This window comes from Notolepis coatsorum (genome assembly GCF_963971535.1).
Source record: "Notolepis coatsorum genome assembly, chromosome: 20".
Taxonomy (NCBI): domain Eukaryota; kingdom Metazoa; phylum Chordata; class Actinopteri; order Aulopiformes; family Paralepididae; genus Notolepis; species Notolepis coatsorum.
In genome coordinates this window covers 23,125,177-23,138,712 of record NC_140184.1, presented here as the reverse complement: position 1 = coordinate 23,138,712, position 13,536 = coordinate 23,125,177, and the positions used below count along the sequence as shown (strand labels likewise).

At 44.9% G+C, this 13,536-nt stretch overlaps 1 protein-coding gene across 2 annotated transcripts in view; it reads left to right on the top strand.

Moving 5' to 3' along the window:
- The first annotated feature begins 3,124 nt into the window (after window positions 1–3,124).
- Window positions 3,125–13,536, top strand: part of large2 (LARGE xylosyl- and glucuronyltransferase 2) — a 101,406-nt gene continuing 90,994 nt past the window's right edge. For both annotated transcript variants that reach the window (XM_084337228.1, XM_084337226.1), the window contains exon 1: window positions 3,125–3,316. The gene's annotated coding sequence lies outside the window, so the exon portion shown is untranslated. The remainder of the gene's footprint in view (window positions 3,317–13,536) is intronic.

Genomic DNA, 13,536 nt, shown 5'->3' with positions numbered 1-13,536 from the left:
ATGTGTATGCATAACATCACAGCATGATAAGGACGTAAATATGCCGGGAATAGCACAGGCCTAATTTCCACCAGTAGTCCTAACATAAAACAAACACAAAACGGACCATACAACGTTCATTCATAAAAACTGACATCACTGACATGACCACACTAACATGACATTCAGTCAGTACAACATCACTAACATCCCTAATGAGTGCATATTTGGCTGTCTAACAGCCATTTCCTGAGTTGGCCCCTAAAGGTGGACAGGGAGGCTGTTCCATGTTCCACTTCCCTTTATCGATAGAACATTTTTGCTGAAGGCGGTCTTTCTAAAATGGACCTCACAATCCCCTCTGGTGTTTGACCTAGTGGCTAATCCAGTGTTCCTTTTCTCGTGGATAAACTCCTTGAGAGGGGGAGGGGCTAATCTGTGCAGGCATTTATATACAAAGCAGGAACTTTTATAACGTCTGAGGTTTTCAAAATTTTTAATTTGATGCTTATCCAGGATTTTACAGTGGTGGTATGAGTACTGTTTCCTGTCATATACCTTCAATGCTCTGTTGTGTAACCGGCTGACCGCTCTTGATCATCCCTACCCCGACATTGACACTTAACTTGCTGCTCTCTTTGATTCTCCCTATCCTAACATTGACGCTTCATAGTGGGACAGGATACAGGTGCCGCCAGGGGCGCTGGTGGTCACGTTGGGCAGGGAGACACAGGTGAAGAAGAATGGGTTCAGAGCGCGGTGTCGAGGGAGGGGCTTCCTCTTCAGCGTTTTCCACGGAGGGAAAAGGACACGGAACGGGAGCTCCGGAGATTCAGCACGCGAGAGATAAACTCAGTTACAAAGCGGGTTATCCTAGAAGTATATGCGGTAGCTTAGCGTTTGGTTAATGCGGAAGAGACATTGTGAATGAACCAGCAGGCGAGCGACTGCCGAAGACCAGGTGGTAGATATTGTCCACCTTGCGTTAGCTGTATATAGGCGTTATGACAGGGGGTTCACCACGACCCACAGCTTAGCTTTGTTTAGGCTAGCACCACAGTTTAGCCCGCGTGTCGGCCCACCCCTTCAGCCCAGCAGCGGACGTCACTACACTACACGCTCCTCCAGCCCATGCCAGCCCTTACCCCAGCAGTCACCTGCCCAGCGTCTACCCTGCCCCGCTGCCTGTTATCGCGGGATCTTCCGGCGGCCATCTTAACACCCGGACGAGTGGTGGTGAGAGCAGGCCCGCCATCTTGGATAAGTACAGCGGCTCTCCGAGTGCTGAAACTTTATCGGTAGACATTTCCACTGTGTGGCGCAGGCTCTCTAAGGGCGAAGATAAACGGTGCTTTGAACTAATGCTGGCAGCAGTGTCTAGGGGCGCCCCGACCATTTATTGTTTTGGGGAAAAGCCGGCTGTAGATAGGACTTTTATTTGCTAATGTGGGCCCACTGTTAATTTCTTTTTAGTGTAATAATAATGTGTGGTTCTTTATAAAATTCCCATTGAACTCCTTTACTCCTTACCTAGTTCTCCACCTACTGCGAAGCGGAGCAGTAGATAACCCTTAAAGGGAAGAGGTTCTTACTGTGTCTGTAATATAGAATGAGAGCACTAGGTGCCCAGTGTGGAAGTAGCCTTGATAGATATGCGATAATGTGTAACATGCTAAGCCTTCAGTAAAGGAGACGTAAATGGGAGCACTGTGTGTGTGTCTTTAATGTGCATTCTGTCAATCCATTTTCTCTCCGGGTAATGCTCATTATTGTTTAACCCTTTCCCCACCCCTGCCTATTTATTGTAAAAGGTCTCCACTCATCATTAAGAAAGAGTACTGCTTTGGGGAGCAAATATATCATCCACCTTACTGCCATCGGGTGTGGGAGGGCCTAGGAAGTATTGGGGGAAGTGTGGGTGTGTGGGGAGCTACTGCTGATCGCCCTGGAGGGCAAGAAGGACCAGAGTACCAACCATCAGTGAATCCTAGGCCCCATCCACTCCTGCTGCTCGACCTCCACTTCAACATTCCTGGCCTACAGTCGGGGACCCAGCTGGACTCAGCTCTGCTGCGTTCTCGCTACCAGGTGGCCGTGTACAACCACTCCCATAAAGCAGGGATAATCCACCCTGCTACACATGCATTGCTGTGACTCTAATTCAGATTACTGAAAAAGTTACATGTTTCTATCTCTCTCTCTCTCTCTCTCTCTCTCTCTCTCTCTCTCTCTCTCTCTCTCTCTCTCTCTCTCTCTCTCTCTCTCTCTCTGTCTGTTTTCCTTCTGATGTGTGATTCTTTACAGCTGTTGTAGGCTATAGAGTTGCTTTATGACTGTGTGAGTTAAAGGGGCACTTCACCAAAAAAGACAATGCTGATTTATTTTGCACACAATGTCGCACACATCCAAAAACTCTAAACAGTTTCGCACACATTCATTTATTAGTTTGACAGTAATTGAGAAGATTTGTTTGAATATGGTCAATCATCTCTGGGACATTGAATTCTTGTGTTGTGTTAATTACAGTACCGTGGAATGATGTAGATGGAGCAATACCTTGTCTTATAGGCTGCTACCTCATTCCATTGAGCCACAATTAACACAACACAAGGATTCAATGTCCCCAATGGCATCACTGGTGTGCTCCTTTGTGTGTTTGACTACGTACACGATGTGTTACTTTCTGCATACAAGTGCTGGTTCAGAGCAACAAGGACCAATGCATTAGCGAGCCAGCAGAGACTTTGAAACTCTTTGTGAGTGAGCGCGTGTGTCTGTTTGGTTTAGTAAGAGTTTGTGTGTGATTGCCCCTAAGTGTGAACCTGTGCTATTGTCTATAGCCACACAGTCTGGGGGGGGGGGAGAAGAGTGAGGAGTTTGTGTGTGTGTGAGAGAGAGAGAGAGAGAGAGAGAGAGAGAGAGAGAGAGAGAGAGAGAGAGAGAGAGAGAGAGAGAGAGAGAGGGAGGTGGGGGAGGCAATTCGGAGAATGGCAACCCTCTGCTATTGGCTGAAATAGTGTGTGAGGGCTGGACTAAGGCTGCTGGGGGAGGGGCTTTAAGCAGGCTCATTCCTTTTGCAGTCAGTGGCGAGCAGAGAGAGTGTGTGTGTGCGTGTGTACGCGTGAGTGTGTGTGTGTATGTATGTGTGTGTGTGTTCACACAGCTAAACGCCAGCGCATGAATGACAGAGAGAAGGAGAGAAGAGAGAGGAAGATACGGAGAGATTGTTGAGCTATAACTCCCAAGCAGTCTATTATACGCTGTCTGCAGAGAGGAGCCATTGTCCAGACACCCAGGAGCCTCAGGAACCATTCGGTGACTTTCTACCCAGACAAAGGTACTTTATCTGAAGGGGGTGGGGGACTCTGCTCTGGCTCAGCCCCTCTCTCTCTCTGGAAGTCTGGAGCTGACACCCTCTCCTCCCGTGTCTGCGATCCACCAGCCGGCTGCCTTGCTTTGTGTATGTGTCTGTGTGTAAGAGTCTGCATGTGTGTGCATATATGCTTTTGTAGCGATCTGGTACTGGACAGAACCCTACATGTGCGTGAGCTGTGTGTAGTAGTGCGCGCGTCTCGCTGACAAGCAGCACCTGAATCTTATACACGCACACACTATACACACACATGGCGGCACCTTTCGGATGTTTCAGAGTGCCACTCTTTTCCTAGAGGTTTTGCCCTCATTCTCCACAGACTTTGAATGGTTTACAATTCCAGGGTATTATGGATATGGAGTGATTTACGCCTCAGAACCCCCACTGGAAGGATCACCTTCTGAGCAGGTGAGAGATGCCTCCTGCTGCTTTCACTGTCTGTTCAGCAGAAGAGAGAGAGAGAGAGAGAGAGTGTCCCTAGCGTGTACTGAGAACCCATGGGTCAAGTCTGTAGATCAACTGTTCAAAGCTCTGGCCATCATCAGCTCCCAGAATAGACTGTGTGTGCGCGACCAGCCGACCACACAGGTCAGGTCTGTGTGACTGGTCTTTCGCTGGGGTCTGATTAAACCACATTCTTCTCTGCTGAGACACTCTCTCTCTCTCACAGACACACACACACACCTTCCCATGCACGACCCCATGGCTTAATTGACCTGCTATCCCCAGTCTCCTGTAGTTCCTGGCAGTTCCTTTACTGTCTCGCCTTTTTAAAATTGATCCCTTTCTCTTATTATACCAACACAAAGACACACACACACAGACATGCGCACACATACACACGCACGCACATACAGATACACAGACACACTTTGTTTTGTATCCACAGAGACTCTAACAACAGCTGTTACTTTCTAGACACTTTGCTTCTGTTTGTCTGCCTGCTGCTATTTTCTGTCTCTCTCCAAATTTCAATTAAATTCAAAGGGGCCTTATTGACATGATGGGAAACATACGTTACATTGCCAACGCCAGTGTTATAACAGTCAAAGCAATCAAACAGACAAACTATCTGTCTCTCTCTCTCTCTCTCTCTCAAGACAACCTCACCTTGGTGTGTTGCATTACAACAAGCAAATATAAACTAAAACAAATATAGATATGTATCTATGTGTGTTTAAGATGGGAGAGAGGAAGGGAGAGTGAAAAGCCAGGGGTAGTTAGTAAACAAGACTGGAGTTCAGAAATGAAAGGGAGAGACCTTCTGAATATTTAAACATGCAGGGGAAGTATTTACCGCCTTTATTACATTTAGCACTAGCCCTCTGCTGACAACGAGAGAGCGAGAGCTAAAGCTAGGGAGGGAGAGATGAGATGACATGATGAATGACCCCCCCTGAGACCATTGCGATGGTTGTACAGCCGTAGTATATCTATGTTTTACTTATGTCCCTTACATCACTTTATCTCTCTCTCTCTTTAGCTATTGCTCGCTCTTTCTCAGCAGAGTGCTAGTGCTTGAAGATCTAATAAAAGCGGTAAATACTTGCCCTGCGTGTTTCAGAGGGTGCCGTGTTTAAATTTTCGTCACCCCACAACAGGAGCGCGGTGGCTGCCTCTCTGTCAACACACACGACCAGCCTCGACTATAATAGTGTTTATCATAAGACCCCTATACATGATGCATCATCCGCCTCCAGTGACTTTAGGCTTGGCAGATCCAGGAGGTGTCAAATCCAATCTGGGAAATGAAAGTTGCCAATTTGCCATTTACTTTAGGTGGAAATCCCCTTGAGTGTCCTATTTAAATAATTAATGACTTTCCTGAACGTGCCTCTCTGTCCTATGGGGCCACTGTTGTGGGACGCTGTGTGGCTCCTGCTGCCACAGCTAACAGACAGGAGCCTAATGTTAATGTGTTAGTGTGTGGAGGAGCTACTGATGCATAACTTCCACTATCAAAACATCTTTAATGCATTTGTGCAATGAGGTGTGTGTGTTCAATATGTGAGTGTCACCCAAACTACAAATATTGAATGAATATGAAGAATTATGCTCCTACTCTACATCGTGCTAGTTTTTAAAATTAATATGAGTTGATCCTCTCTCTCTGCTGCCATGCATGTCAACAGCCATCATGCTCTGCAGTATAATTGAATGTGTAATTGTTGTATGTACACTGTGTTCCACCAGCAGTGGTCAGATGTGCACTCGTTCTGTCATTCTGACCTGTTACCGTGGTGACAGATGGTCGAGTTGGTTATTAATCATACAGAGAGAGATTGAGCTAGGTTCGGCTGGTATATAAAGGTGTGTGTGCGGACTGTGCGCACGTACTCTTGTGTGTAACGTTATAATTCCACTAATTTAATAAAGCAGTCAATCGGGGCATTACAGTATGAGTGATAAACGTCCCTAGTGTGTATATTGTGTAGCCGGGGTTGAAGGCCCTGCTGTCATATTGTAAATGTCCTCTCCTGTGGCTTCTACCGACCGAACATCTGAGCTAATGAATGAAGCAGTGAAAGCATTTTAAATATCAATCTGCCTGTCTGTCGCATTCCTGTCTGTCGCAAGACTCCCCCCTTTAAAAAAAATCCCTGTCCATCTTCTCTCATTTCCCTCTTAATTCGCTGTCTTTTCCTCTTAGCATTAAGTGGTAGGATGGCAGGCTTTTCCCCTCATTAAGCTGAATTAGGAGGTAGAATCACTGATTACACCCATGGCTGATTATGAAAGCTGTCCCGTCCTCCTCTATATACATCTGCTCTTCTCTTTCTCCTCCCCCATCTCTCCCCCCCTCTCTCTCCTCTCAATTTCTCCTTTCCCTCTCCTCCCTCCTTCCTTTAATACATGTCATCGCTCCCTCCCCCCTCTCTTAACTCATCCTCTTCCTGCCCCACCCCCCATGCCCCCGATCCCAACACTTAAGTTCCCTCAGTGCTAATGGTTTCTCCATTAACCCCACCTGATGGCTATGTAGGTAATTATAAATGTATTTACGCCATGTGAGCACACACAATTAGAAATAAATAACGCCTTCGGCCAAGCAGAAAGAGATATTAGCGAGCCCTCCTCCCCGCTTTTCAAGCATGCACACAGCCACAAACTGACACAAATCCGTGCGCAGGCACGCACGACCAAACGTGGTTTTTCTCTCTAATGTAGGTTTGTGTGCAGGGCATGCGCAGGAACAGGCTTAGTCAGTAGTCCTGATTGTAATGAACTAACGCAAACTGTAGCACTCTGGGGTGTGGTGGCTCCCCAAGCGGTACATGGTGAAGACACGTGGCCTGGACAGAGGGGGTGTGTCTTCTCTCTCTTCCTCAGGAAACAGGACACTTTGGAGGAATAAATCGATACGTCTCTCTGAAAGCAGCTGGAGAGTTTACTTCTTTCCCACCCAAATCCACCCACCCACATTCAGCAAATCTCTGCTCTCTCCTATAGCGGCATTGGTTGACCCACATTCTGCTGAGAGACATGGCAACAAATCATCTTTCATAGGCGAAAAGCTACATGCATAAAGGGGCATTATGATTTCCGCAAGGACCATGCTGTGCCAGCAGGCCAGTGTGTTATGAGGAATGTAGTTAGTTAGTCAGCAGTTAGTTGGCAATGATGAGTTCACATTTTTAAGAGGCTGGTCTACATTTTCACAAAGTGCCAGAAAAGCAGTTTCAACGGTATTTTGCACTCCCAAGATATTGGCGCCATTATTATGTTACTGTTTAAAGAATTACAATTAAGAATGGTTAACAAAACAGTTTTCCTGTGAATGTACAAGTCAGAAATACTTCATTTCAGTGCCAGAATGTTCAGAATGAGTCTGACTTGTCTCCCTTTCTGCTTTCAATACCGTAACTGTATTTTAAGGTACGACTGGGGAAGCCGGTTTCCACCTGGTATTAAGATCAGATCTGGGGTATCCCAAGTGGACAGCTCTGTTCACACCCGGCATGAGAATGCGTCTACACATGTGTCTCCAGTGACCACTTGTGATCGGATTTTGCTTCCCGCTCAATATGCAAATAACCCCTAAGGCCTACGCCATGCAAACAAGACACATGCAAATGCAGAGACAGGCTAATACAATAGATACAGTACCATTTACACATGAATATAGGCAATCTACTCCTTATTCTCCTTCCATTATCTCATTGTGGATATTAGGTGATATCTCTCCTGCATTCTTCATGAATTTAGATGTTTTATCAAATGTGGTATAAATAACTTGCTGGCCAGTTATGATTTTCATTATACTGCTCGTCTTGATTCCCCCCTCTCTCTTTCAACTACCTTCACGTTTGAAATGAATAAGGAAGTGAGACGATCCATGCATAACAGTGCCATTTACACACATATATAGGCTGCTATCTACTCGTTATTCTCCTTCCATATTCTCATTCTCATTTTGCAAATGACCTGAAAACTGGGTAATATGGGAAAAAATATGGGAAATACAGATGCGGATAATAAAACCACTCTCCGAGCGACACGGAACACCAATACAGAACTTCGGAAAAAAACTGAAATTGTATTTCCAAGCAATGGAAGGATGACCAGCGAGTGTCTCTGACAGCGATGACAGCTGTCTACAAAAGTTGATTAAGCCTATGTCATAAAATCACACAGCACTTTCCTTGTGTAGGCTATTCATTCCATTCTCCCAAATTGCCACTCAACATTAACTTCTTTACAACCTCAGCTTTTTTCAGCAGTGCCTGTGTGAATTGATGTATTTACAGAAAACAGTGGGGAGCCTGTGCACAGAGTGAATTGGAGTAGGGGTGCACCGATGTATCGGTCGGGTATCGGTATCGGCCGATAAGTGCCTTGTTGACTGCAATCGGCCTATCGGCCGATAAGCTCGAATGTGCCGATGGCAGTAGCCGATAAATTCAGTCGTGTCCTGCCAACGGCGCCGCGCCCAGTCCCCCCCACACACACACACAAGCTACTGCATCAAAGTTACTACTAAATATTCAACATTCTCTTTTGAGACTCCGCTTCAGACTCTTATCATTTGGCACTAAAAGCTAAACATTGTCACCGATATGGCTGTCCGCAACATGTCATTAATTGTGTACGCGAGGTGGTCGCTCAGTGACGACGTTAACATGAGCTAGGTTAGCTAGCATGAGCTACCGGGAGGTGGAAGACTAACGTTACTGGTGAAAATGTGATTTACGTTGGAATACTCCTTTGCCAACTTGCTGTACTTTGCTTGCAGGTCTGCGGCCAGTATTGCTGGATTATGAATAGCCCCAACTTTAGCCAAGGTAACGTTATGGCTAAACCTTTAACGTTAGTTCACGCTAGCTTTCGGTTAGCTGTTCAATGCTAATAACACAACCAAGGGAACCCATCAGAGCTCCCCATCAACACCGCTCTGTCGGGAGGATGGCATTTAACCCTTTCACTGCCACACTACAGAAGGTTAACCCTTTACTATCACACTACCGACGGTGTGTGTGGCATTGAAAGGGTTAAGAAAGTATCTGCTGTTAAAATGACACAAACATTCGTTTTGTGGCATTAACGTTATATAGTTAGTGTTACACGTTCAATTACATCAGCATAGTATTTACCCGAAGATAGCAAGCAAGGCATTACTCCGTTCATAGCTCAGTTCCATTCCGTTGCTCATTCCGTACCCAACTACCCATTCTGCAATCTGTTAATAAAGTTTTCAACCAGACAAATGTATAGAAAGGCTTTGTTTTATTATAACATTTGTTGCAGTAAAATCACTGTGTCTTGTTTGGTCATCCTGTGGAGCACGCTGGTCGGCGGGCACTGCCGGGCAGCTAACGTATTAGCTTGTTGTGGTTCTCCCTCTCGCAAGCAGATCAATGGCGGCATGCCCCGAAGTAGAAAATGATTAAACACTTGCCGATTGGTGGTAAGAACAGCAGGAGGTGGGTGCTAGCGGTGTGGCGTAATTGGGCGAATCGACTGTCAATCAAAATGGTTCTATTGCATTGGCTGAGAGCTCTGGTTGAGAGAATAGTATCCATCTGCAGGCCGCCAGACGATACTGGGACAGGGATAGTGATACATGGCATGGTGGAATTAATACCATAAACATATTTCTTGATGTTTCCTTTTTTTAAGTAAGTAAAGAAGCCTACAAATACAAACATACACATACAAATATACAGTAGTTTCATTAATTTTTATTTTTTTAAATTAAAAAAAATTACAAATACTTATTTTTTGCCACAAGTATCGGTATCGGCCGATTGTGTTAGTTGAACAATCGATATCGGTGGCCAATTTTCATATCGGTGCATCCCTAAATTGGAGACTAGACTGAATTTTTTCATCAGCGTGAAGCGTCTTTAGTTAATAATCGTTTTGTGGATGCTTGTGATTATGAGATGGCATGGGGCAGGCGAAGGGGTGCGGTGAGCCCACATTAAAATAGAGCATTCTGATAACATGATACAGTAACTATTTGACTTTGGATTTGTTCAACGTGATTTCTTTGAAAAAGCGACATCCCTAATGTAGCCTTTATATTTAGATGAGAAAAAGGAGGAAGAAAGGAGAGAGCAGCTTTTGTTTTCTCTGTGTTCAGCATATAATTATATAGAAAAAGGTTTAATAGCCACGACTCCAGAAGACGAGATGCAGTTGACTAGGCGGTTCTTCAATGAATAGAATAGAATCTTTATTGTCATTGTTGGTACAACGAATTTTTTTTTGGAACATGGCCCAGGATGCATTTGCGTACACACTGCAAACAGAACGTGGCCACATGTGGCCCTCACCAGCTCCGAATGTGGTCTGAGCGATTACATCCCAGTGCTTCCTCAATGCATTGTGGGTGCGTTCACACCTGTACCCGTGCACAGCTGTCCACTTGTGATCGGATCACCCACATCTGCTCTTAATGCCAAGTGGGAACAGCCTCTGTGACACATCGGATAGGCTTTGTAAAAATGTGGAATGACTCTATGGTTGTTGTGGAATCATTTCTATGATGTTGTACAACACTTGTATCTTGTTGAATAGATAATGCAGAATATGACCTGTGTCTGATTTGTTGGTCTCAGTCAGAATTGATTTCAGATCATTTTTGTTGTTTAAATTCAGCAGAGCCAAGGAGGGTTTGTCAGACTTGTGTTCCCCAGCACTCAGGATAACCATTAACAAGTGTAAGTAGAACACTGGCTTAATGATGACTGTAAATCAGCCCTTTTACATTGCATTTATACACAATCCCCTTTGATTCATGCCACATCGTGAAAATGTCCACAGACCAAAGTTACCGGCCTCTACTCTCAATTATTTAATCAGGCACTTGTGCTTCCTGAGTGTTTTCCGTGCTCGGCCGCGATGTTAAGACCGTTTACAACCTAGAGAGGATGGAGGAGGAGGTTGGGGGAGGGGGTGAAATTTGATATGAAATATTGAACCCCACCACCACCACACACACACACCTCCCCAATTGCTACATGATAACATAGGGGTAGACCACGCCTGAACACTGTGCTGCTTACTGAGGTGTGAGGTGCTCTCTCTCTCTCTACATGTTAATCCAACATTCATGCAACACGTCAGGCTGAATACCTCACAGAACGCACGGTTTCTACTCTTAACTCCCTATCCAACGCCTTTTGATGCTCCAAATACAGGAGAGGAGGGAAAAAACACACACGGGTGTTACATAAAATTCATTAAATCATATAGACAGTCTCCCACATACATAGCAGAGAGCGCTCTAAGTGCCTATAGTTGAGTGGATAGCTAAAACAAAAGGCACGAGTCCTTCTCAGTTTTACCAGATGGGAACTGTTAAATGATCGTTTCAGAGGTTTAGAATTATTCATGTTTTTTTTAGGAAAATTATCGTTTGCAAGTTCTAACCAATAGAACATAATAAGTGTACAGAGGGCAAAATTATCATACAGAGGGCAAAACCAACAGTACAGAGGGCAAATTATTGCACAAATACGACAATTATTGTATATGTGGCAACACTGGTCCTCTATTCTATTGACCTGATCTAAAACCCTGCCCTCTTTTCTTGATCCTGTTGTTTCCAGTTGTGATTGGAGGATCAAGAAAAGAGGGTGGGGTTTAAGATAGATCAATTGCATATCTGAAAAGCAGAGTTGGATAGTAACATAATAATAATAATAATAATCCATAATAACTGGATTACTGTAATCAAATTGCAAACATTTCACAAGTGTAATCACGTACAGTTACTGAGAAGATCATAGTTACAGATTACACTTTAGGGAAAGAAGTGATTACTTGTTGGATTAGAAGCCTGTTTGAAAGGGGGAAAGGTTTTCTGATGGTGAGATTAAGAACACGAATGGCATTTTAAACACTTAAAATAATGTTAATCATGATTGTCGACGATGATAATGCCATTCAAATGGCAACCTGTAAATAGGGATACATTGGCAGTTTTACCCTAAAAATTGTGTACATTTAAGAGGCAAAGTAATCAGGCCACGTTACAATGTTGTTGCAATCCAATAATTACAATTATAAAGTGGGTAATCAGTCGACTCATCTTTAAACAGGATATGTTAATTTAAGTAATTTAAGTAATCCACCCAGCCCTGCTGAAGGGACATAGATCACATAAATTGTCTTTGTTTGTATCCAAGCGCTCTTTGGCTGACAGTAGGTAGGTTTCATGTAAACTTTTTCTTGGCCGGTTGAATGAGGGTGGAAAAGGGGGTTCGGGTGCTTCTGGACAGTGGGACAGGGGAGAAGGGGGCTGGTGGGCTGGACAGGGGAGAAGGGGGCTGGACAGGGGGGTGCGGGGACTGGTGGGATGGACAGTGGGACAGGGGGTGCGGAGGCTGGTGGGCTGGACAGGGGAGAAGGGGGCTGGGCAGTGGGACGGGGGGGAAGGGGGCTGGGCTGAACGATGAGGAAGGTGAGAAGGGTGGGATTTGGTTGTAAAGGTCCTGTTTCATGTGGCCACTGATCCAGGTTTTCACATAGAGATGACTCAGGCGATGAGTGTCCTGCAGGCGCTGTGGCTGGGGGAGGGGTATGTGGGGCCATAATGTCACCAATGAACTTTCCTGAGGGGGTGTCACCCCCCCCCCCCCTCTAGGCAGGGCCTTTTGTTCTCTGAGCTGAGTACCTATTATTTTGTGCCTTTGTGTGAGCGGCTGGCTGTAGAGGACACACACATTAACTCTTGTGTTTGTGCTGCTCAAAATAATTCCCCTTTCCCTCCCCGCTGACGAGCGTTCCCCTGGTGTGATGGTATTGTTATTTGAGATGTTTCCCCTCAAGGTGAAATCTAGGTGGAAGCGTAAGACTGTAAATCCCTGTCTAAATCCTCGGGGGAAGGCCCAGCTACATCTGCATTATCCCTGCTTGTGTATTCTGCACAAGCTGCGCCCTGCTCTCCGCTGCCGTTATTGTCATTGGATTGACGGTTCCATTCTTAACCATCATGTCAGCTAGTGATCTGTGTGAGTTCACATGAATGAGAGTGCTGTGTGGATGTGTTCTTGATTGTGTGTTTATCCTCTTTAGTTTGACATAGGGAATAAGCATTGACAACACTCGCGTGTGTCACCTGTTCATGCATGCAATCTATGCAAATCGATTGCAATTTGAAGTGTTTATGGTATAATTTGCTGTGAAAATGTTTTTCATTTTGTGAAAGGAATTAAAGGAATTCCATTAACCCTTGTTGGGGTCTATGGGACCCATTTTCAATGTTTACCTAAAGAGAAGGGCTACAATGAATTATGTTTTTAATTTGAGACTCATTAGCCATGGCTCATTGTCTGTGAAGAACATATCAGAGAACACATTTTCATTGAGTGCACCCCCCCCCCCCCCCCCTACACATTTGTATTACATACATGGGGTTTACATACATGGACCCGGAAGTGTGTAAATTGTAGGTGAAAACAAGTAAATATAGTAGAAGATTAAACAGAAAAGTTCACTCTGTACCTTCACTGTCTACCTCTACCTTGTGTCATTTATATCTTTCAAGATAAACATGATATATTCCATTCATGTCTTGAGTATAATGGATACTGTATGCAATAATGTGTACAATAGGGGAGCATTAGTCATCGAGTCTAGGGGTGCACCGATATATCGGTCGGGTATCGGTATCGGCCGATAAGTGCCTTGTTGACTGCTATCGGCCTATCGGCCGATAAGCTCAAATGTGCCGATAG